Raw genomic sequence first — 22,366 nt, 5'->3', positions numbered from 1 at the left:
TGAACTAAGTAAGAAGTATGGCTGCATGTCTGCTCTAGTCGTCCTTTAGCGCCTTGTGTCTCTTTTAGCTTTTATGATTTTGTGGTTAGCTGAGTACTAAAGTTTGCGTCTCTCGCTCTAATTTAATAATTTTTTCATCAACTTTGTCTTGTTAAACAACTTGGATGAGAGACAAATGAATGTTGGATAAAGGTCCTGAAGGAGCAATATGTAATATATCTACTGAATTAAATCATAAAATGACCGTACTTTATCATCAGACATTGAAGAAAAACATGTTATGTTAAAGTGCTGGCTTCTCTCTCAACAATGCAACAGTCTGTATGTCCTCCTTCTAAGTATTGATGCCGGTCCAGAATGTTCTGTATTTGTTTTGACCAGAGAAGTTATGTGATTTGAAGGCACCCCCACATGACCGTTTTGGACGCCCCTTGGTTTGCCAGGCAAACGGCAAACGTGTTGCATTAATGGAAGTGGGCAAGTGAACTGGGTTAGATATAACTGATTCTAACTGACCTAAAATCCCTCTACATTTTTCTAATAAGCTTCACGACCAGAAACGTGGTTAAACAAGGATAAATATTCTAGATGCTGATTGAAAAAGGTTTCAAGACTGATGCAGAGCTGATTAAACACTGAAGCTTCCATGTCAGCGTGCACATTGACTCTGGGGTGGGGGGAGCAGGGGGAGACTCCCGAGCTCTATTCAATGTTTTTGTATTTGGACTGCAGTACTCATTTTGAACGTTACGTGTCAGAGTTACATATTGCTCCTTTAAGCCACACAAATCTCTGGATTTGCACTGCTATGCCAACTTTTGAGTGATCCAGTCAGATTCTTCTTCAACTAGAATCTACATAGGTTAACTTTGTATAGAAACTGTACATGATGTATTTCTTGTAGTTAACAAAGTCTGCCAATGAAGGATTTGATAAAAATTCAGGTTTATCTACCGTCAGTTGGACAGATGGCCTAGCGGTTAGGCCGCACCCCATGCATGGAGGCTGTAGTCCTCCAAGCAGACGTCCTCGGTTCAAGTCCAACATGCTGCTCCTTTCTCTCATGTCATTCCCAACTCTCTCTGCAATCCCCTACTAACTGTCCTATTCAAATAAGGGCATAAAAGTCCACAAATAAATATTTTAAAATATTTATAATTATCATAATAATAGTAATAATCTCCCCTCCTTCTCCATACGTCATGTGACCCAATTAACAACAATTTCATGCAACAGAAAAGGGGGACATTCTTGATTGAGCTTTAAAAATAGTAATCAGTTGTACCCTTTCTATTTCCATTCCCATTACCCCCCTTTAACTTTCTCAAATAAATGACACAAACTAAATAAACAAGAGACATAAGTCTACTCAAATTAGAAATGTGGCTCCCGTGGGCAGCATGCTAAATTGATTTCACCTCCTTCGCAGTGACCTGCAGGCCTGGTCATTACTGTAAGAACGTATTCGGCTGCAAATCAATTTAGAAATTGTGAAAATTAACTAATCAATGTCGGATGGTGGAATTTGAAGAGCACAAAGATTGTCCTAGTGTATGATAATCACATAGAAACCAACTTTTTAACCTGAAAAAAAATAAAATGTCCCATCCAAATTTTAGGCCATACATCACTCTTTCTTCTGCTCACTAGTGTTTACCTAAAACACATGTATCACATAACACAAAGAACAGTAAATATTACACTATTTAACTGTCAAATCGTCCAGATGTCCATTGCTCTGTTTATCTCCCTTGTTTTGACATTTGACATGAAGACTACACAAATGAAAGCATAGTATATCACTCATTAGCACCATCAATCAAACATGTAAAAAAAAAAGCCTTTAAATATACAACAGCGCTGACATGTGGAACTAGCTGTTGACACAGCTCAGATACGTTTGGCCCCTAAACAAACCATTCCTGGGAAATCATCTGTTAACGTCATGCTTGTGGCAAGAATGTGTTTGCGTTTTTAGTGTCGTAGGGAGCTCTGCTGTTAAAACGATTGCTGACCATCATTACTCTTAACTACACTGAAAGCGGAAAGCTATTTGTTCTTGCCATGTATGTATATATCGCTCATAAACCACAACACATTTATTTTAAATCTGATGTTTCACAGTGGATGGAGTTTTGTAATAAATGGTTGCACATTCACCGCTCTCATTTTCTGATTTGTTAGGATCCATTTGAGCATAAAAGCCATAAAATGGTAGTTAACTTTTTCATCGCTTTTTGGAGTTATTTTACTCGGAAATACACACAAAACCGAGACTATAACAGTTAATCAGCCACTGACAAACATCTCGACAGCAGGTAGACGAGCAAACAAATCTGCAAGGAGCCCATCCTGCTTGTCAGTCGGAGCCGTCACAGTTTATGTGTGACGTTTATCTTAGAGAGGAAACAGATAAGTAAATAAGTCCCAGGGGAACAAGGCCTCTGATAATGCAAAGGAGCTGTAATGGTTCTTCATTGGATAGTTTTTTTTTTGGTCAGGAAATGGCCCCCATCCTGGAGAAATTTGACCTGGGCACGGGGGTCAGCAGCTTGTCACAATTATCCTCCAGGTCCTTTTACTTCCACATTGGAGAAGAAAAAAAATCCCAGAGTGTCACAGAAAGGGAAGAATCCAGTTTGGCAAATCCTTTATCAGCCCATCAGCACCACTGCATGACATGGGAAGACAGCCAGACATTCTTCTCACAGGAGATCGCTTTCTTGGCTCGGCCTGTGTTTAAGTGGGTCTTCTGCCACTTCACTGCTGCTGATAGTAACCCATTTGGCAGACAGACATGACTCTACTGCAGGGAGGAGGGCCAAGGTGGAGGCAAAAAGCAAATCCAGGCACCGTCAACTTTCTCCACAGTCATTCTAGGAATGTTTGGAAGAGCTTTATTTACCATTTTACTCATATGTTTGTTTAACGATCCTCCCTTTACATCTCTTTGAGAGATTATTTATATCTGTCTGAGCTATGCAAGTCAGAGGGATCTGAAGGTATGGTCAGCCAGAAACATTCACGCCTGACGTACACAGGGCTTCAGTGTGTTGACTTTAGGACACTACGACAGGCATCTTTTGCCTTTGGCTGAGAGCTGTCGTCACCTGGTTAAAAAAAAATTGGTTTCGAAGCAAACCCAGCTCCTTTGTCTTCCATGTATTGAGTATTTCTTCCTAAAATTCTAAAAACCACATTTTTAGATATTAATCATAAATTGAGCTTCTAATAAAAATTGTCCAAATGCTTGACTAATTTGTACTAAAATTCTTACAAGCATAATAGACAGAAAGGGGGTTGTTCCTATAATAAAAGACATATTTTTGCAGGTTATGCCAATTTTTTTAACACATAGTTAACTCGTCTTGAAAATAAAAAATACATGTTTTTGGCCTGCTGAACTTAGGTATTTCATTAACCTCTATTAACGTATGTACAACAGTTGTAAAATTATAAACACTACATAATTCTCTGAAAAAACAGAACATCTTCAAACTAAAAGAGCCTAAAACAGAAAATATAAGTTATTTTGGCTGGTCAAATGTAAAAAATTACTAATTGAAAGATCAAAAATAGATACATTTTGTTGGGAAAGTATTCACTTAATGGTCTAAATTACCAGGGGAAGGAAATGTTCTAGAAAAGTTGTTTTAAAAAGAAGACCTTTTAAACACATCAGTTTCTATAAATTTTTTCTATAAAGAAAAACCTTTTCAATAATGTGACATTTTCCTGCCAAGACATTTGCAAATTCATAGCAAATAAGTCAACAAGATCAATAGTCATTTACTAACAGCCAAAGTATTTTCTGCAGTTTTCCATCAAGTGGAAATGTAAAACACATCACTGACTCCCTTGAGGCCATGAGCATGCATCACCAAGAACTTGGGTTAGGGTTAGGGTTTGCATTACTCTACGAACATCATCAGCAAATTTAAAACAAACTGGGACAATATGTAATCTCTTTGTTTGTCTGACTTTTCTTCTACTCAGGCCATGCCAATGTTGTACCATCAACCAGCTGCCTGGTGCATGCTGGGAAAAGTCCACACCAGTTGCAACTATGGAGGAGCCAGGTAAAAGAAATCATTCAAAGTGGCTCTTTATTCACAGCTACATTAGAACGAGTGCGTCTGTGTGAGTCAGAAAGTAATAACAAACATGTTTTGGATTAGTGTAATTAGTGTAAACTTTTACTAATGCAGGATGCATCATGCACAGAAAGCATCTTTGCTGGTTCAAAGCCTCAATTAAGAAAAGTACATCACATTTTAATTTCCTCTATTGACCACTAATCAATAGAGTTTTGTTGTTTTTCATGGGAGTTGCAGCAGTTTCCTTTGAGGCATTGAGGAAATCAGCTCTCTGTTTATTTTACAATTTGTGGTCAGCCTCTGTTTATATGCACTCCTGTGAGTAAGGCAGCTGTTTGGTCTGGATCAGTTTAGACTGAGGTTTTAGGGTATTACTGGTGCAGGCAACAATGAAGTTTAGAAAGCTGTCACAAAGACAAATATACCAGAACACAGTGACTCATGGTGTACAAATGGCTGAAAATGAGTGAATAACAATAACTAAGGAGGGAAAACAGAAAAGAAAGAGGATTCAGGCTTAGTCCTCTTCCACCCTGCTCAGCATCTCTCCTGGCTCCACTTATCCTTCATCCTGTTGTTCCTCTGCCACTCTGCTGCAGCTCCAGTGCCACCCTGCACCCTGCCTCTCTCCACTTCTCTGTCGGTGAGGTAATTATAACACGAGTGGTGGGGGAGAGTCAGTGCTGGAGGGTTTGCCCTGGACCTGGACTCTGAATGGTGAGCAAACCCTGGCCTTCTTGTGGAGGTTGGCGAGCGGAGGTTTATAAATGACCCTGTCACTGCTCTTTAGGAAACAATGGAATGACCTGAACGTGAGCCAGAGTGCCACTTTATGAGCTGACATCTGTCAGAAGCAGTGCAATGAATATTTCTCTAAAACGAAATGTTGTAATTGTCTGGAGTAGTGTGTCATTTGTGAGATTAATTCCTGCAATTGTAAAGCTCTTATTTCTGAGGGGATTTTTGATTTGATGTATCTTGACAGTCCAAGTCATTGACTTTAAGAGTTTGTCTTTTACAGCAATATTTCTCTGGTACATTATTTTTATGTACGACAAAGAACACTTAATATACTGTACTTTATTGTGAAGTTTCTACCAATGGAGACAGACCATGGTGTTCAGAGCAGCAAACAAAAAGCAAAAAGCTCTCATTCACAGGATGTATGTAGGTGGAATTGTTACATTTTGCCATTTCCTCATAGACTGAACCAAATCCATTCATATGAGGATGTCACAAATTATCACTGTTTGTTTGCCAATCCACATTGGTCATGTGGACGTTGATCATTTTCCACACACATTCCAATGTGACTAATTCAACAATACACAGTATTGACTCTTGTTAAAATAACTGTATTGGTAATCTACTGGAAATCGGGCTCCATACATAATAAGTTCCTCCATCATTTACCAGGAACACTTGCAGAAATTGCTGCTGTCATTAATTATTTGACATGTACATAAACATCAAAAAAAACAAAATAAAAGAATAAACCACTTTAAACTAAGTAGCAGGTAAATTATAACTGCATCTGGTAGTTAAGTGCCAGAAATATTCAATATTGTTCAAAAGTTATCATTTGTTATGGCTGAGCAGACACAGGATTCAGTTACATAGCCAAATGGACGAACCCAAGCTAATCAATTTAAAGGAAAATGGTATTAAAGTATTTTGTCATACTTTTAATGTATTTGCATAGTAAAATGAAACAGGAAGGAGGGGAATGTTTACCCATTTCAGCTTTAATTGAGGACAAAATCCATTAATTCTCATCCCCACAGAACCAAGGTGCTATAATGTTCCCCTACTCTCATGACAAGTTTGGATCCAGGGCCTCTAGATCTTAAACCAATATATAGCTTATTAATAGAATTTATGTGCTATATAGCGTCTTCTCAGGGACGTGCTGCCTAATTATCCCACAAGCTGAATGATATTGGTGTGCTTTATTAATGTTCCCCAGTATTGCCAGGGACAACCAATAAATACGGCACAGGGGATTCCACCAAATGAAATGGGAATATTCCGGTCTTTTAATGAACCACTGTCAATGCGATATACCCTTATTTAAATATGCACATGATCCTTCAAAGACATATTATACAAAGGATGGGTAAGTGATGGTGGCTGACTAGCCTTTTACAGCCGGATAGCTGCTCCGAGCCGCCTTGGGTCCTTCCTCATAAGAACAACAACAGCATTGCATACAGATAAGATTCACCGCATCCTTTTTATTATGATGATATTGTTCGCTAGGTGGACTTAATGAGCACCTCGGGCTCCCGCATGACTCAACTATCTTTCTCAGGGTGTCTAATCTTGTTTGAATTAATGGGAAAAGTTTACATCTCGGATGAGCATTTACAACAATGGGTCAGGACATCAAAGCAGAAGCCTTGCTGTTTTCTCACCTTTCATTGGAACATAATGGAAAATCAAACATCATTATCAGTACATCGAGCCATAAAAGACAAATGTGTGTGTTACAGCTCACACTCTGTTTTCCTCAGTGTTTTATGGGCTCCCTTAGGAGATGTTAAGGCCTGTTGCAGATCAACCATAAATCCCAAACTTAGTCTTTTTTTTTTTCTATCGCAGAGGGAGGCAGCTGTCTGGCTGAAGATTGACCACGGCTCAGGGCTGGACAGAGACCTATATGACAAGCCCCTCCGAGGACTGAATGGACAGCAGAGTCTGATGAATGGCCTGCCTCCATCTTCATCACAAAGCACTCGCACCAAGTGAGACACCAACAAAAGCCAGTGTGGAAGCGCTATAGGAAAAGTCCAAGGTACTTTATATACCTTTGGTGACACACTCTGACTTTCTGTGGTATATCAACACAGGGGCTGTCATTGCGTCCAGTTCAAACCAAAGCCAGAAGTGATATGATACCACCAACAAGTATTGTCTGTCTGTGTCATTTGCCTCTATTGTTGACTAAAAATATATTTGAAAAAACAAGTAAGGAGCTCCACTGTAGCACTATGTCCTTGATATGAATTCATGGCACTGTAGTCTTTTTTTCCCACATATAGTATCCTGTTAAAGTATACATTATGTATCAATCCAAGTCCCAAACAAATTGTGCACGGGTAATGTTTGCTATAAGCTACATTGACTTCCTGTTTAAGTAATAGTATTTGTATCATTATTTTGTATAGTTAAACTGTGATGGTTGTCAACAGTAGGATGGATTTGGCTCATACAGCAATATAAAATTTGGGCTCTCACATTGCTCGATTAAGCCTTTTCTCAAGATTGATTAACTTTAATGAAAATATAGAATACAACAGCATTATCTTTGAAGATGCAAAAGTTCTGCTTTGATGATTTAAAACAGACCATTGAAACAAAATTTACTAACTGTAGTGTGTACATTTTTATTTTCCTCCCTGAAGTTGCTTTGTGTTTTCAAGAAAAGCTTTTCTGTACTTGGTGAGAAAATCATGTTAATCTGAGTGCCATTTAACATTGAATTGCAAAATGTAAATCCTAATAGTCAGAAAAAAGCTTGTGTCAGTTGAAAAAGGTGACCCTAAATACATCCTTCGCTGTCTGCACATTGATGAGTGGAGGAAAGCAAAATTGTCCTTCAGAGCCCGTTATTATTTGAGCAAGCTATTGCAATGCACGGTGCACAGTGAGCCTGGAGCAGGGGTTGCATTTGCTGTACACTCCACTGCAAAATGAGACTAGTATAGCCCTAATGTAACCAGCAAAAGCTGGATAAAAATCTATACAAACCTAATTATGAATCAATTTGAGTTTGTGTCAGACAGTCTGGTGCCAACAGAGTGGATTTTTTATTAACTTATGGTCTGGGAAGAATGAAACACTTTTCATTTGTGTACTTCAGTATGTTGCTTAATGATTCAGGGGAAGGGTGTTCACACTTTGTCTTGGAGGGACTTCTCTCTCATGGTGGACAAGGTTCTTTGTCCCAATAGTGAACTCAAGAGGTTTTACTTTGTTTGTTACTTCACTGCTTTAGATTTCCGGATTATGATGATGTGAGCAGAGAGAGGACTCCATGTTCAAAGCAGAAGTTAGCTCAACAGTTGATTAATTACAACCAAATCCCTCCCACATTGATTCATATGCTGAAGTACATTTGACTTGAGATGGATTCTTTACCCTGCACCCCACTGTCCTGCTCCTGCGTATCAAACTAGGTCACATACTTGAATATTCATGATCCTCTATGACAACTTCCCGCTATTCCATGTCAAGACCTATGTTAATTCAGAGATTTACACATTCAAGCCTACTTGAAACTCTTTAACTGCTCTACCTCCAATTTTTGAACACCCTGAGAGCGAGTTTGACAACTGTAGCTCTGCTGTAAAGAAGACACTTTGAACACAGCAGAGCTTGGTGTAGATGTCAGCAGGTTTTTTTCTGCGCTTTCCTGGACATATGGCTACCATTTTGGAGGGCCACTCATGCTGGCTGTGATAGTTCAAGAAGTTATTGATTGGAACAAGACAGCCAGGTGGCCAATGGGATTTCCAGATAATGCGGTTGTTTTGCACATAGACAGATCATGCTCCAATTATCATGTGTCACTCGACAGTGGAGACATCTGAAATGTTGTGGTCAACAAGACCCCACAGCTCATCAACATGACAATCCGTCTGCCAATCACTGTCCAGCTTGTAGCCACCGTCGGCCAGTTGCCATCTTTTGTATTGTTGAGTGTGTGCAGGGAAACAAGCATTGGCACACACACCGACACAAACAGGTCCCATTGGTTCCATTAAAAGTTGCCCTACAGTAGTTTGTCCTTTTTGGTACCTAACTCATACACCTGACACTTGCTATGAGTACCTTGGATGTCCCTTAAGGTCAATAAAGGGCTAAAGAATCGCCCAACAGAATGACACAGTCCCCCCTGACATTTGCACCCCGTGTGTGATGACCTCTCATTAGTAACAAAGTGGGTCATATAGGATCTAGTAGTTCTCAGTTCTTGAGTTTGAAACGGAAAGAGAGTGTACTTCATCTTGGGAAATAAAACAACCCTCTTGGTAGTCATTTACTACTTTGCTGCCAAGAGCGGCATCATTAATTGGAAATGGTGTGGAATGCTTGGCATGGTCCTTTTCTAACAAGTTGACAGAGAAATGAGGCTTTCACAGCCAAACTGTGGGTGCGCTAAGCTCAGAAACAGTAGGGAGGAAAGAAAAAGTGAGGAAAACGTGCTTTCTTAGATGTATAAATGAGACATCTTAAGGAGGAGAGGTAGTTAGGAGAGTTGCGTTCAACATCCTCGCTTGAATAAGACTGTCCTTTTCAGGTTCCTTTTGTTTCTCCTCCGTCCTTGCTGGGTTCTATTCTCCAGTCATTCAAAATTACAAGCGCCCTGTTGGTGTATCTTGAAGATGATTATCCAGCGAGATTGGGCTTCTGTAGCTGAACATGCCCAGGGGATCCTCATCACCCCAGCTGTAATAGACGAGAACAAAAGGAATGGAGAGGGAAGGAGAGGAAGGAGAGAGGCAAGAATTCCACCGAGCTACAACAAAGAACACAGTCAAATCTTCAACCCCCCACCCCAATGCACAACCATCACAACCCTCCTCCTCCTCCTCCTCCTCCCGCTCACTCGGTCTACGGCTGCTGTTCAACCTGAAGATAGCTCGATCCTCATCTCACCCTGGGAGAGAGATACACTGAGGCATATTGATCATAGTCTGCTTACAGCTGTCATTAATTCCGGCATCTCTGAGCTTAATGAGAAGTTTTATTTCTGCCTCTCAGTTCTTTTGTAATTCTGTTGCATTAGTTGCCCCCCCACCCCACTTTCTACTTAATGACATAGATGCTGCCCCCTTTCCACCTCCCCACTAATGCCAAATCCAACATTTACAGATTTATCTCTTAAATGAGTACCTGTGGTAAACAGGCTAATCTGTTTGGCAGCACTCATGGTCATGGCTGAATGAAACATTTGACAACGCTAAGCTCCTGAATCTTCCTATCTCTCGCTCCCTTCAGGGCTCCTTCATTGTTAATCCCACCGATCACATTCTTCTAGCTCCTTCGCTGTGCTGCAGGGGTGTGGCCGGACTTTTGTCTCGTCTGACAGAGAGTTCATTATGTGATTGGCGAGGAGCTAATGCAATAACGCTCATGATCACGTGCCGCTATACCAGGGCCAAGTCTTAGCGATCCATGCAGCACTCTGCTCTTCTTCTTCCTCTTCTCCCGCTTCTCTCTCGCCCTGTCTGCAGAGAGGCAGCCTGCCACCTCTCCCGTGGTGACAGGTTCCCTCTGAGGTATTTAACCACTTGTCTTGCAAAACCCCTTTTAATTGAAATTACCCATTGGCTGATAAGCTTCTGGAGTCTTATCAGGAAAAGAGATATAGTGGTTAGGGTCTTTTATGCTAGAAGGTTTTGCTGTGGCTTGCTCTTGTTGCTCTTTCTCTAATTGTCTTTTTATGTCTTCAGTTCTCACCTTCTGTCTGTCTTTTTTTCTTTACAAATGGTATATCTTTTTTTTTCTTTCACATGTCAGTGTTAAATACTCTATTTTGGAGTCACCTGTAGCGTAGTGGTTAGTGCATGCGCCCCCACTAGCCATGTCATTCCCCAGTCCCCACTCTCTCTCTCCCCTATTTCTGACTCTAGCCACTGTCCTATCAGTTTAATAAAGGCACAACAAAGCTCACAAATAAAACTTTAAAAAAATGACAGCATTGTCAGGTCTGCTATTTCTCTAAAGCTTGTTGCTGCTATGAAAAACAGAATGTCATTAGAATGTGACAAAGCTCTGACTAAAGACCTTGGAGAAATAACTCTCATCATATCAATCTGAAGTAACTAGTCCGCTAAATAGGACCTTGCCCGTTTACTGTGGGACAAAAATGACATGTACATGGTAGCAATACAATTTGGCAATCTTCTTAGCCTGATTCTTTAGGGACAAAAAAACTGATGAATTTGCAAATTCACAATTTAAAGTACTAAAAGTTGATTTTAACTGAAGTCCTGCATCTGTTTAGGCAAATAGCGAATCATAGATTTGGGTGTTTGGCGATGCACCTGGGGTGGCCAATCAGATTGCATGGAGGGCCTATGCCACAACTGGCCACCTCTCTAGACCCACCCCGGCATATATCTAACCGTTGTTTCTCCTCTACTCTTTACAGGTGGGAAAATTGCCTAATCAAGCATCCCACATACTCTCTTTGGCATTGCATGTGTTATAGCAGCAACAGCAGCATAGTGCAGCAATTTCTACTACATGAGTCTATGAGTACACAGTAAGGACTTTTCTTGGACACACACAGACATGTGAAACACTATGACACGCCTCCATGGTTGTGAGCTGTCACACGCTAAAAAAGCTAATGCTGCTGCGCCAAATACTGTACAGCGTCAATTATAGCGATGTCTGTTTTACTTTAAATTAGATCGCTTTGAAGTGGTCTCATTAGTCAGCACACATTCAGCTGGTTCAGGCACATTACACACTTATTCAGAAGCACCATAATTAGGTCAGAAACAATCTGTTATTTAAATTCTGTCACAGTCATAACCTGACATCCTCATTTCCTCCAACACACGCACACACACACACACACACACACACACACACACACTTCTTGTGACATCAGAAGAAGTTCTCTTGATATAAAGTGAGAGGAGAAATTCATGATGTCCTCTCCTCAGCTTCTGCCAGGCTGAAACCTCTCTATAGAATGATCCTGGGTCTGTTACCCTGGTGTAAAAGGCGTTCTTTTATATAACACTGAAAGAGGAAAGATATTATCTTTTCAAAGACTTGTACAATGCAGTGGTTTTTCCCAGAGAAATAGCTTGCTACAGGATCCCCTCTACCTAGATGCAGCACAGCACAATGCACTTTTGAATAGGCTCCAGCTCAGCAGGCTAAATTCAGTATGAAAATGCAATCAGCATAAAAAGCAAAGTAAACAACCCTCAGCTGTAGCCTTACTTTTCTGAAGACCACAACAACGCATGCTCGCTAGGACGGGCTCATGAGTAAACATCACTCACAGGGCGACTTGTATGTTTAACAAAACACATCACAGCCACCTGAAAAGATGGAGTCAGGGATTTTTTTATTGTTTGATATTCAAATATTTTTCTTGTGAGCCTGTAAATAAACTTCACACTCTGCCCTGTTGAATATAATTTTGAAGGCTATGCACTGCCGAATATGATCTGATCACTTTCCAGGCTTGACGCAAATGAGCAATTCAGTGGTCATTTATAATGAAGAGGCTGTTTTTATCACTACACTTAGTATGACTGGTGTCATTGGTGACACCAGTGGTATATCTGCATTATTCATCAGCCATTATTAGGCTCTTTCATTTACATGTACTAATTGGAACAACTGTGGCACACAGGCCTGTATGATAACCGCTATGCTTAAGCTGTCAAGTGTGTACAATAGATCTCCCATACTTTGTGCTTTTCCGTATATGTATGTGCTTATCTGTTTAATTGCTGAAATGGTGTGTTCAAGTGGGCTGTGCTTGAGTTACAAGCGGGGCATGGCTAATGTAAGTCATAAATAAGGGATCTATTTTTTCAAATTTCTTCCCATGTCTTTCAAAACAGATTAATTCAGCTCAAGCTAACATAACCACTACTATTTCACTAAATTAGTATATGCTCAACTTAACGTTCAAAATATTAGTGAGTCCTGATAAAGGAAACCAAAGGTAAGAACTGCCCAGATTACCGTAGATCTTCAAAAAGAGGAAGGAAGACATTTGTATTTCTACCAATGTGCAAACTACAAAACAATCAAGGAATTAGCCAAATGTTCTTTTGTGACTTGCTTCAAATTCTCCCAGTAGTAATTGTTGCTGTTTGCAGTCAATAAACATTTATCAGACTTCAGTTGCAAACCTGCAGGCAGCTTTTCTGTTTCTGTTATAAGCAAGTGGGAAAATCATCCTTTTGCAAGAGACATAAGGTACTGAAAAAAATGATGACTGGACAAGTCCTGGATAATTTTAAGTAAGAGTAGTGACACGTCACTTGTACTGTACTGGAGAACGTGTATTGCATGCTACTTTAAGTTCTATTTCACTACATTTCAGAGTTAAATCTATAGATTTTTACCGACACTTTTAGCTTTCAGCATTAATCTGTAGATAACGATTTCTAGTAGTAGACAAGAATAAAATGCATTGTTACAGCATAATCAGTACATCATAAGGGTACTTTACTTCCTGATCGCATTCAAATCTGATACAATTTTATTTTACAAATTGCTCATTAGTTCTAGCTTGTGGAAGACTCCTAAAAATGATAGCAGGGTAGGCTAGCCTGTGAGTAAATACTGTCAAAATGTTTTAATTGATTGCAATAGGTACTGACAACAATTTAAAGAAGTTTAATATTAAGTGGTTGAGTTGCCTTCCCTACCTTTGAGAGTAATTGGATATGTAGGAGTTTCACACGTATTGGTGACTGTGTTGTATTCTTACATTTACTCAAGGTAATGATATAAAAACTTTCTCTGCCACTAAACATATCCAACAACATTTTTAAAATGCAAGTTCAGTATTTTCTATTTTATCACACCAGCAAGCAGCATAGTCAGAAAAGTTGTGTGTGAAGTTATTTTGAAGTGTGACCAACAAGCTAAATGAAAGCTTCGGGCGTTCATATTTAAGAGTTAAGAGAACGTTGTGAAGAAACTAACACAACTCAGGAGTTCAGGTGGTAAATTGAGCAGATTAAAAAAAAAAAGCCAGTAAAGAGATGGAAGAGAGTGTGGAAAAGTGCCAGAGCAGCGGATGGGTTTGACCTGAGAAACACCATGTGGAGGTAGAAGTTCCTGCTGGAGCCACCTGAGCCCTGAGTGTGTCTGAAACAGGAGTGCCTCGTTGACAAGCCATCACTCAGAGACTTGGACAGGGCTTTCAGCAGACCCCCGTCCTCTCCCCCCCCCCCCCCCCCCCCCCCAACACACGTCGTCAAACCCTACACCACAATGTATGTCAGCACTATCATTAGTGTAATTGCTGATTACATACACAGTTGTCTCACCCAAGGCTGCCAGACGTGCATCAATCCACAAGCAGCTTTTCTTACATTCGATTGTTCAGAATGTTGAGTTCTTATTTCTGTAACAAATTGTGTCCTCTGCTGAAAATGGAGGGATTTTTCTTCTTTTTTTTTTAACAACACAATTTGTTTTTCTATGACCAGTTTTAGTGTAATATTTACACCCGTCCTTCTCCTGCAGATTGAAGCATTGTTTGAGATATGACTGGCCAGACGTCACAGACACAAGATGAGAACTCGCAGCAAATGCTTTCGTTTTGAGGCCTGGTGATGGATAAGTGGACAATGTGTCACAGACAGGTAGCTGTGAAAAATTGCCCTTGTTATGCTTGTAGACAGTGGAGGTATCTGTGGAATTCAAAGTGGTGAAAGTCCTGGCAGGCTTTTTTTGACAGGCTGTCTTCTTTAGTGGTGGTAACAATGCTATGAACTAAGTTTGAAGTTGATTTTTTTTCTAATATGCTCTTAAATTGTCTAAAGTCTACATTGAACTGTTGTAGATAAGCCTACTGAGCAATCATGATCTATCTATATCTATCTGTATATATATGTGTGTGTGTGTGTGTGTGTGTGTGTGTGTGTGTGTGTGTGTGTGTGTGTGTGTGTGTGTGTGTGTGTGTGTGTGCAACAACACATGTGAGTCTTGTAAAAAATGTACAATGAATTACTCAAACACAAGGGAAGGCTAAAAAAAAATCTTATATCAGGACAAAGTTTCTCCATGAACCTGGACGTTAGTATTGAATCATTACTCATATTTCTGGTGTTTCCACTCATAATCATGGGTAAGCTATAAAGCTTTTTTCTTTGTCAGGGCTTCTTCTAAAAGTGGGATTTGGCCTTGAATGGTCAGTAAAGCGATCTCAGCCGATTTTGACACTATGCTGGATCCAGTTCAAAGCTTCAGTCTTGTATTCTAAACCCTCATTTATTAAGTTAAATCTTAATTAAAATACTTTTTTCCCCCTGAATCCATCTAAAAGTGTATCAACCTGCGCGTAGGTGCGGCTAAATACTGAATATCTTAGTTTTAAAGTATAACCAAAGGGCCCCTGTTCAACCAAATCAGATAATTTAAATCAAATGTTTCTGTGGACAGTTACAGAGAGGCTCTAGGTGACTGAAGAAAACTCTAAATTTAAGGATTTCACACATACATACATTTTCTATTATAGGACACCATCCTTAGATGAAAAACAGATTCATTCATGGAATTAAAACAACTGCTCCTTCAACATTTCATCCAAAACATTGGTTGGATCACCTATTTTTTAAGTCTGACTCTGTTCTAGAACCCGACCGATTAATCGCCCAGCCGATAATATCGGCCGATATTAGATTATCAAGTGACAATCGGTATCTGCATATCTATCGCAGATATGCGCTGATATTGCTACATTTATTTACCAGTTAAATAGCCTTTCATTTGAGTATGGTTTGATTGCTCTAGTAGTTCTCTTTTGGGCTGTCACCAGCAGAATGTGCTATATGGATTACAACAAGCATTATCACTTTCCAGAGTGTCGAGTGGCGATGCACGAACATACGCAATTACTTTCCAGTTGAGTGACCATCTTGTCTCCGTTATGCTGTATATCTTTTCCACATGTGTTTGATAACTGCATTTGAGGGATCAACAAAATAAATGTGTTTTTCTATATCTATCTCTACAAATCAAACATGGATCTAAGAAAGATATTGTCAGATATATCGGTATTTTCCTCCCCAATATTAATATCGGTATCGGCCCCAAAAATCCCATATTGGCCATACCCTACTCTGTTCCAATGATGAATTTTTCGATTTGTATTTGGGGCCTAAAACCAGCTCTCCTTGTTAGAAATTCATGATTTCATAACAGCACCGCAATCACAATATTAACCCATTCAAACAAAGGCTCATCTTTGTAATTTCCCCAATCAGGAGGGAGGGTATGCTGATCTGGCCTTCCATATTCATGCAGTGTCTTCCATTGCTGTATCGTGTTGATTTGACTGAACTGCCTTCAAATGTGTGTTATATAGCTGTTTTAGGACATCACTTGAGTTGAAAATTGCTCCTGCCTTGTTGTGCTCCGCCTGCATAGTGAGGTCAAAATCTGGTGGAGGTAGTGAGGTTAGAGACACAGAGTTGGTGGCTGAGGTGAGCGCTCCTCCATCAGAACCAGGTGATGAGTTTATGCGTCGTCACTCCCAGGAGGGCCTCGAGGCCATGACCTCCCATCCATCCCCTTACGCTCTCATTCATTTCACTTTCATAAGCACCAGTAATGACTTCCCTCCAATGAAAGGGAGCGGGAGCAGGCTGAGACACTTGTTGGGAAGAAGTGGAATCTTTCTTCCTGCTCAGGCAATCGCATGTGCTCCTAGAAAACGCAGTTAGGGGGATATATAGCTATTACTGAGGTCACAACAATCATTTTCACCTTCTCAAGTAAACCTAGTGCTTTATGCAGCTGGCTCTCAAAGAGATTGACACATGCCAAAACATACACATCAACCCACGTAGACACACACATTCTCCCACACTCTCAAACAGTGGCTGATGGACCGATGGCTCTGTGCATTGTAATATGCTTGGGAGCCTGTACGCGGATTAGCAGCTCATTTCAGTGGCTGCACAGTTGGCCTTCACAGTTTCCCAGAGGAGGGAGACAGCTGTGTGTGTGTGTGTGTGTGTGTGTGTGTGTGTGTGTGTGTGTGTGGGTGTGTGTGGGTGTGGGTTTGTGTGTGTAGGTGGAGGGGGAGGGCACACACGCCGTATGCTTATCTGACACCAAGGGGGCCAAATTTGAGATGGTCCAATACCAGCTTAACCAATACACACCACTGCACTTAACCGAAAGAGGAGTGAGCAGCTGACTCCCGTCTCTCAGGAGACGTCTTATCATATTGCTCCTCACTTTAAACAAACTACAAGTTAGCGGGGATTTAGACCGGCTTCATGTGACTAAGCATGCACGCATATGTTAGAGAGGATTTGTGATGATTAAAAAAAAAAGACCCTCAGAGATCAGACTTAATTTTAAAAGTAGGTTCTGGCTAATTCCAGAAGATAAACACAAACATTGGTTTCTTTTTTCAACAAAGTACTCAGGGCCCACAAGGGCCAGACTTTGTTGAGATAATTACTTGTGAAACCACTAACTTTAATTACATTTTCACCCCACACAAACCGCTCTGGTGACTTGTGGTGATGGGATCCAGGTGGACCTTATTATGAAAATGCGAAGAGGCGGCCTTGAGTGACAAGGGGTCATGTGAAGATGTTACCCGTGATCTCACTGATACGTAAACGCAAATAAATATTTGAGTGGAAGTTAGATACTCTGTCAGCTTGAGACCAGGCCTCCTGATCGTATGGCTTCTGGAGTGACGAGGTGTGAATTCTTGGATTTGATGACCTGCACTTGAGCCTCTCTGTCCCCTGCTGAACCAAATCTCATTGTTTATTCCTTTTATATCGTATCTGCGTTCCACGTTGCAATGGCTATTTTTAAAGCCATTCACCATATTCACACAGGGGTCATTTCATTGTGACATCATGCTCAGGACATGGAGGTCAAAGTTCAAAGTTTTTATTTTATTATTGTGTCATACAAACAATTATATGCCCAGCCCGCATGTGCTTACATGACACCACGAGTTAAAACTTAGTTCCTGTATCAGAGTGCATAGTAGGTCTATTCATTGTCATGAACAAAAAAAAGAAAAGGCAAAACAAACCCTAATTAAACAAAATATCTTCTTCGTCTTCTTTTCCAAGCTTTTGAGACAAAATTAGCAAGCTTTAACACATCGAACTTAAACAGCCATCTGTCCACCCAAATATTTCAGATTTTTGACGAGCTACTTCATGAAACAATAATATTCAATCATCCTATTTTGTACAAAGCAAAATAAAAATGGGACTCAGTTTCCACTTCGTCCAACTCACACATCTCACAAAGTCTGTTTTCTTCTCCAATATTTTTGACATCAATGGCCAGAGGGAGAATATCTGATCTTAATTGTGCAACTAAGGGTCTTTGGCTTCTAGATAAACAACATGTTACATGTAACTCTGCATAAAATTATGTTCTTTTGTATCGTGTAACAAGAAGCAACTGTAATATTAGCTTCCAGCTATTTCCTTGCTAGCAGTTGTTTTATAGAGTATGTGGATGAATGTAAAGGTTTGGTGTTTTCTGACTAGCCTCGTTGGTTTGGTTGGCAAATTTAGTTATTCAGCTTGAAATATGGCTCAAAAAAGTTAACTATCAGTAGTCGTTTCAGTTGCTGATTAATCTAAAAGCAGTAAAATGATTTGTCGGTTACCCTGAATTTATAGTACTTAAAGCCTGTAGCACAGCAGTAAAACATTAAAACAGCATTAGAGCTTAACCGACCTGAGCATGACTTCAGAGGAAGACGACCGCTGTGTGAATGTGGCAAGGCGTTATTAAAATACAAGCCTACACTTTCCTGACGAGGATTAAAGATTTTTCACTTTCCATCGAGTTTTTAACACTTCTGGTCGAAGTTGTCATTGTTGCCAGTGGTATAAAATGTTGGATCATAGCTGAACTTTGTTGTTACAGGTTAAGGTTTCATGCCTGCTGGTGGGCCGGCTTCCTGAATCCTAAAACGTCAACTGTCAGCTCCAAAGCAAACACCACCGATTCCTAGACGAAGAGGAAACGGAGAACAAATCCAGAGTTCAGCGCTCCAGGAAAACCTCTAGCTGAGTAATACTCTGTGACATGAGACAGGGACTCACTCCTCTGAATATTTCCCAGAGTTTCACAAAAGGGAACAAAGAAAGAAAAAAAGATCCTCATCAACTGATGTCACAGTTTGTAATTTTGCAGACAAAGGAAACCTTTTAAGAGTTGTATTCATTCCATTATGTAGGTCAGCATGACCTGTTGTGGCATTAACATGAGAAATGGGACTGGTGGTGAGCCTGGGCTCCATCTCACAGTTAGTTCTGTCTCTAATCCAATCTAGTGCAATGGGGTTGGCATTGCAATACCACTGCTGCAGCAGCAGGGGACTGCTTTGTGAACAGAGGAAGGGGGTTAGAATTCTGAGACTCCCAAACCAAGGAAAGGTCATTGGCTCTGCTTTCTTATAGCTTCCTCTTACTGTGTCTATAAGAGGTGTGGGAAGGGGCGAGATTGTGAATTCAAAGGCAAAGTCATCTTTGAAATGCTTGAGATAAGAGATTATTTTCATCATCCATTAATCTGCCTTTTTTTTTTTTCATTCAATAAATGTTCAATAAAGATGATCATCTCATTTTCCAAGAGCCCAGAGTGAGGTCTTCAAGTGGCTTATGAAGGCAAAAAAAAAACAGTTTAAACCCCAAGACTTTCTTTGAAAGGAGTTAAAAAGGGGGCTCTCCTGCTCTCCTAGCAGTTAGGTCTCACCCCGTGTACAGAGGCTGTAGTTCCAAGAAGCGGGTAGCACAGGTTCGACATCAGCCCTTGGCCCTTTTCCCCGCATGTCGTTCCCCACTCTCTCTGCGTGGTTTTGGACTCTTACATATGTGTCCTGCCCTATAAAATAATGGCATAAAACGCCAAATAGAAGTCTTAAAAAACAAGATTAGAAAAAGTCTGCCTGCTGTAAACTGACTGGTTGCAGTGGTTATAGGCATTTAGAATAACTGTCCCTGATGGTCTTCTGTGCTTTTGTAGTTTAAATGTAGGCAGCAGTATTAATATCAGTCTGATTCATAACCACTAAAAACTAGTCAGAGTATGTTTAAGACAGCAAGATTGGTAATATGACTAGTTACTTGATTAGTTTATTTTACTAACGTCAGTTTCATCTTCCTGACAACATAATTTAATGCAAACGAGCCCTTCTTCTTTCAAATGTTTCTCAAACATGGCCATGAAAGTCCCTAAATATTTACCAAGTCCCCAGAGACAAAGTTAAGATACAATTACTTGTCGTACCTCTACCTTCCCGACTATACTGGACTTCTTCTTCTTCTGAGGTTTTACTGTTTGGGTGCTGCAAGGAGTGGGAGAAGAGTCCTCGCCTCATTGTTCCAAACACAACAGCTGTGACTTAATGAGTCCATTCCAAAGTGTTCACCCTTTGCCCAAAGTCTGAGCTGCTTCCACCGCTGCCTCCTCATTGACCACATGACCATTGTCACCACCTTATTCACTGGGTCTTAATGGTAAGACACACAAGAATGTAGCAGTGGCTGAGCCTTTGCCACCTCCTAAACTCAATTCCAGCAGCTTATGTTTACCATGACAAACCAGTGACCTGTGGGTTCACTCTTGTAATTTGGGGAGAACCACCCACACACACACACACACACACACACACACACACACACACACACACTCACCACTCTTTCTCCTTTTAATCTACCTTGCAGTGTTTTCAGTTTATTCTCCTAAAAATTCTGACACATATGCTGGTTTAAAAACCGCTTGTTCTATTATTATTTGAAAGTCATCGGTGTCAGAAATGGAAATTTCTCCTACTACAGGAACAAAATAACAAGGATAACATTTTTGCCTCCTTTTTTTGTCAACAACGCTGTATCATTACTCGAAAAAAATACCCTAGTTTCGCAAGTAAAACTGGAGCTTTCTGTGATCTGCGCGGCTGCAATTTTTTTTTCCAAAGCTGAAAGGAGCCAGACATGTGATGCAGCACAAACCTGCAGCCTGGTGAGGGGAAGTTAGGATGTTGCCATAGCAATCGAGATGAAATGCACAAGTAGTGTTTTAATTAAATCCAGCCTCTTTTGTAGATTTGACAGTGAGTAGGGTGGTGACAATAGGCAGCCATAATATTAAAAGTCCATCATTAGACGCTTCATGTGGAACCATGAATTTGAAAAAAAAATCTTTTCGCTTCCACACTGAGGCGATTTGACTGGAACTGCTCAAATTTTTTTTTTTTTTTTCTCAAATGAATTATTCACACAGATGTGGTGATCTAAGCTCATAACTTGAGTTGCAGAACAAAGCTGAACACGACCCTAAACGCTTCTTTCTATCTTTTACTCTACATTCACTTCAGTTGTACCTGTGTTAAGGCTAACTGCGTTGAGTGTTTGCATCCCTCTTATCCTTGAAGAGAGAGATAAAAAAAAAAAAAAGCTCCTGTCAGTCTGCAGCATATGCATACAAAGTGGTGCGCTTCATTATTAAGGACTATACAAACAAGGCTGTATTAAGAGCGGGGGGGGAAGCGATGATGATAGTGAAGAGCCAGGGAGTTACACACTCTTAACCCCAGGAATAACACAGCATGGAGCTGTCATTTGAGTCAGGTATCATTATCTCGGCAGGTCTGAGCTCTCAGTGAAGGCTGACAGCTTTATGATTTGATTCACTTGTGCTGCGAAGCAATTAAAAAGGATGGTAGCATTGGAATCTCTTGAATATGAAAAGAAGTCAACTGAAATGGTGTTATTCAGGGATTCGACACAAGACATTACTGTATTTAAGTGGTTTGAAATAATGTATGGATGAATGTAAATCCATGAAACCTGTTAATCCATACGAGTGTGATGCGTTTCTGCTGAAAAGCATGCATATCATCACATATTGGAGGATAAATGGAAATCAATTACATGAACCATTTGCCCTGAATCTGCCCTGTTACCTCACATCATGCTTAAAGGTTTTATAATTACCGTTTTAAAGATATTTTAATTAACCTTGCCCCTTCTCTATCACGGCACAATCATCGACGATCATGTCGTCATGTGTCCTCCATACATCCTCTGTATTAGCTGGGGCATAAGTCAGTGTGTTTGACCCATGGACATGAACCACAGGACATAAACGCTTGTTCAAACCTGCTGCCGGCCCAAATTCCTGATAACCTTTCCCCCCACCACCTCCTCCTCTTACGGTTGATCTGGAGGGATGCTTCTTTTTCCCCCCATCCCCCTCATTTCCACTCTTCTCTTGAACACGGCATGCAAAGTGAATGACATGATATTAAAGCACTTCCTCATCAAGATTGAAAGGCGTACATTCTTTTTCTGCCTGCAAGCAGTCAATTATTTGACAAGTACACATAATGAACAATGCAAGACTAGTCTGAATTTAATCAAAAGGCAGAGACAGGGGCCCGGTGCAGATGGGAAATGATTAACACAGTTAATCAAACATCCCAGCGTTAGGTTAAACATGTGCAAGTCTATCCCATCATCTGAGAAAGGGATGGGATCCACCCCACATTT

The 22,366-nt window shown here is 40.4% G+C and overlaps 1 protein-coding gene across 1 annotated transcript in view; it reads left to right on the top strand.

Annotated features, from left to right (window-relative positions):
* Nucleotides 1-22,366, top strand: part of adgrl2a (adhesion G protein-coupled receptor L2a) — a 153,798-nt gene that overhangs the window by 32,841 nt on the left and 98,591 nt on the right. Inside the window, exons 2-3 of the mRNA XM_061033663.1 lie at nt 3,997-4,079; nt 6,699-6,891. The gene's annotated coding sequence lies outside the window, so the exon portion shown is untranslated. The remainder of the gene's footprint in view (nt 1-3,996; nt 4,080-6,698; nt 6,892-22,366) is intronic.

This window comes from Labrus mixtus, chromosome 3 (assembly GCF_963584025.1).
Source record: "Labrus mixtus chromosome 3, fLabMix1.1, whole genome shotgun sequence".
In the NCBI taxonomy this organism is placed as follows: domain Eukaryota; kingdom Metazoa; phylum Chordata; class Actinopteri; order Labriformes; family Labridae; genus Labrus; species Labrus mixtus.
Note: the sequence above shows the minus strand (reverse complement) of the source record. Positions and strands in the feature narration are given on the sequence as shown.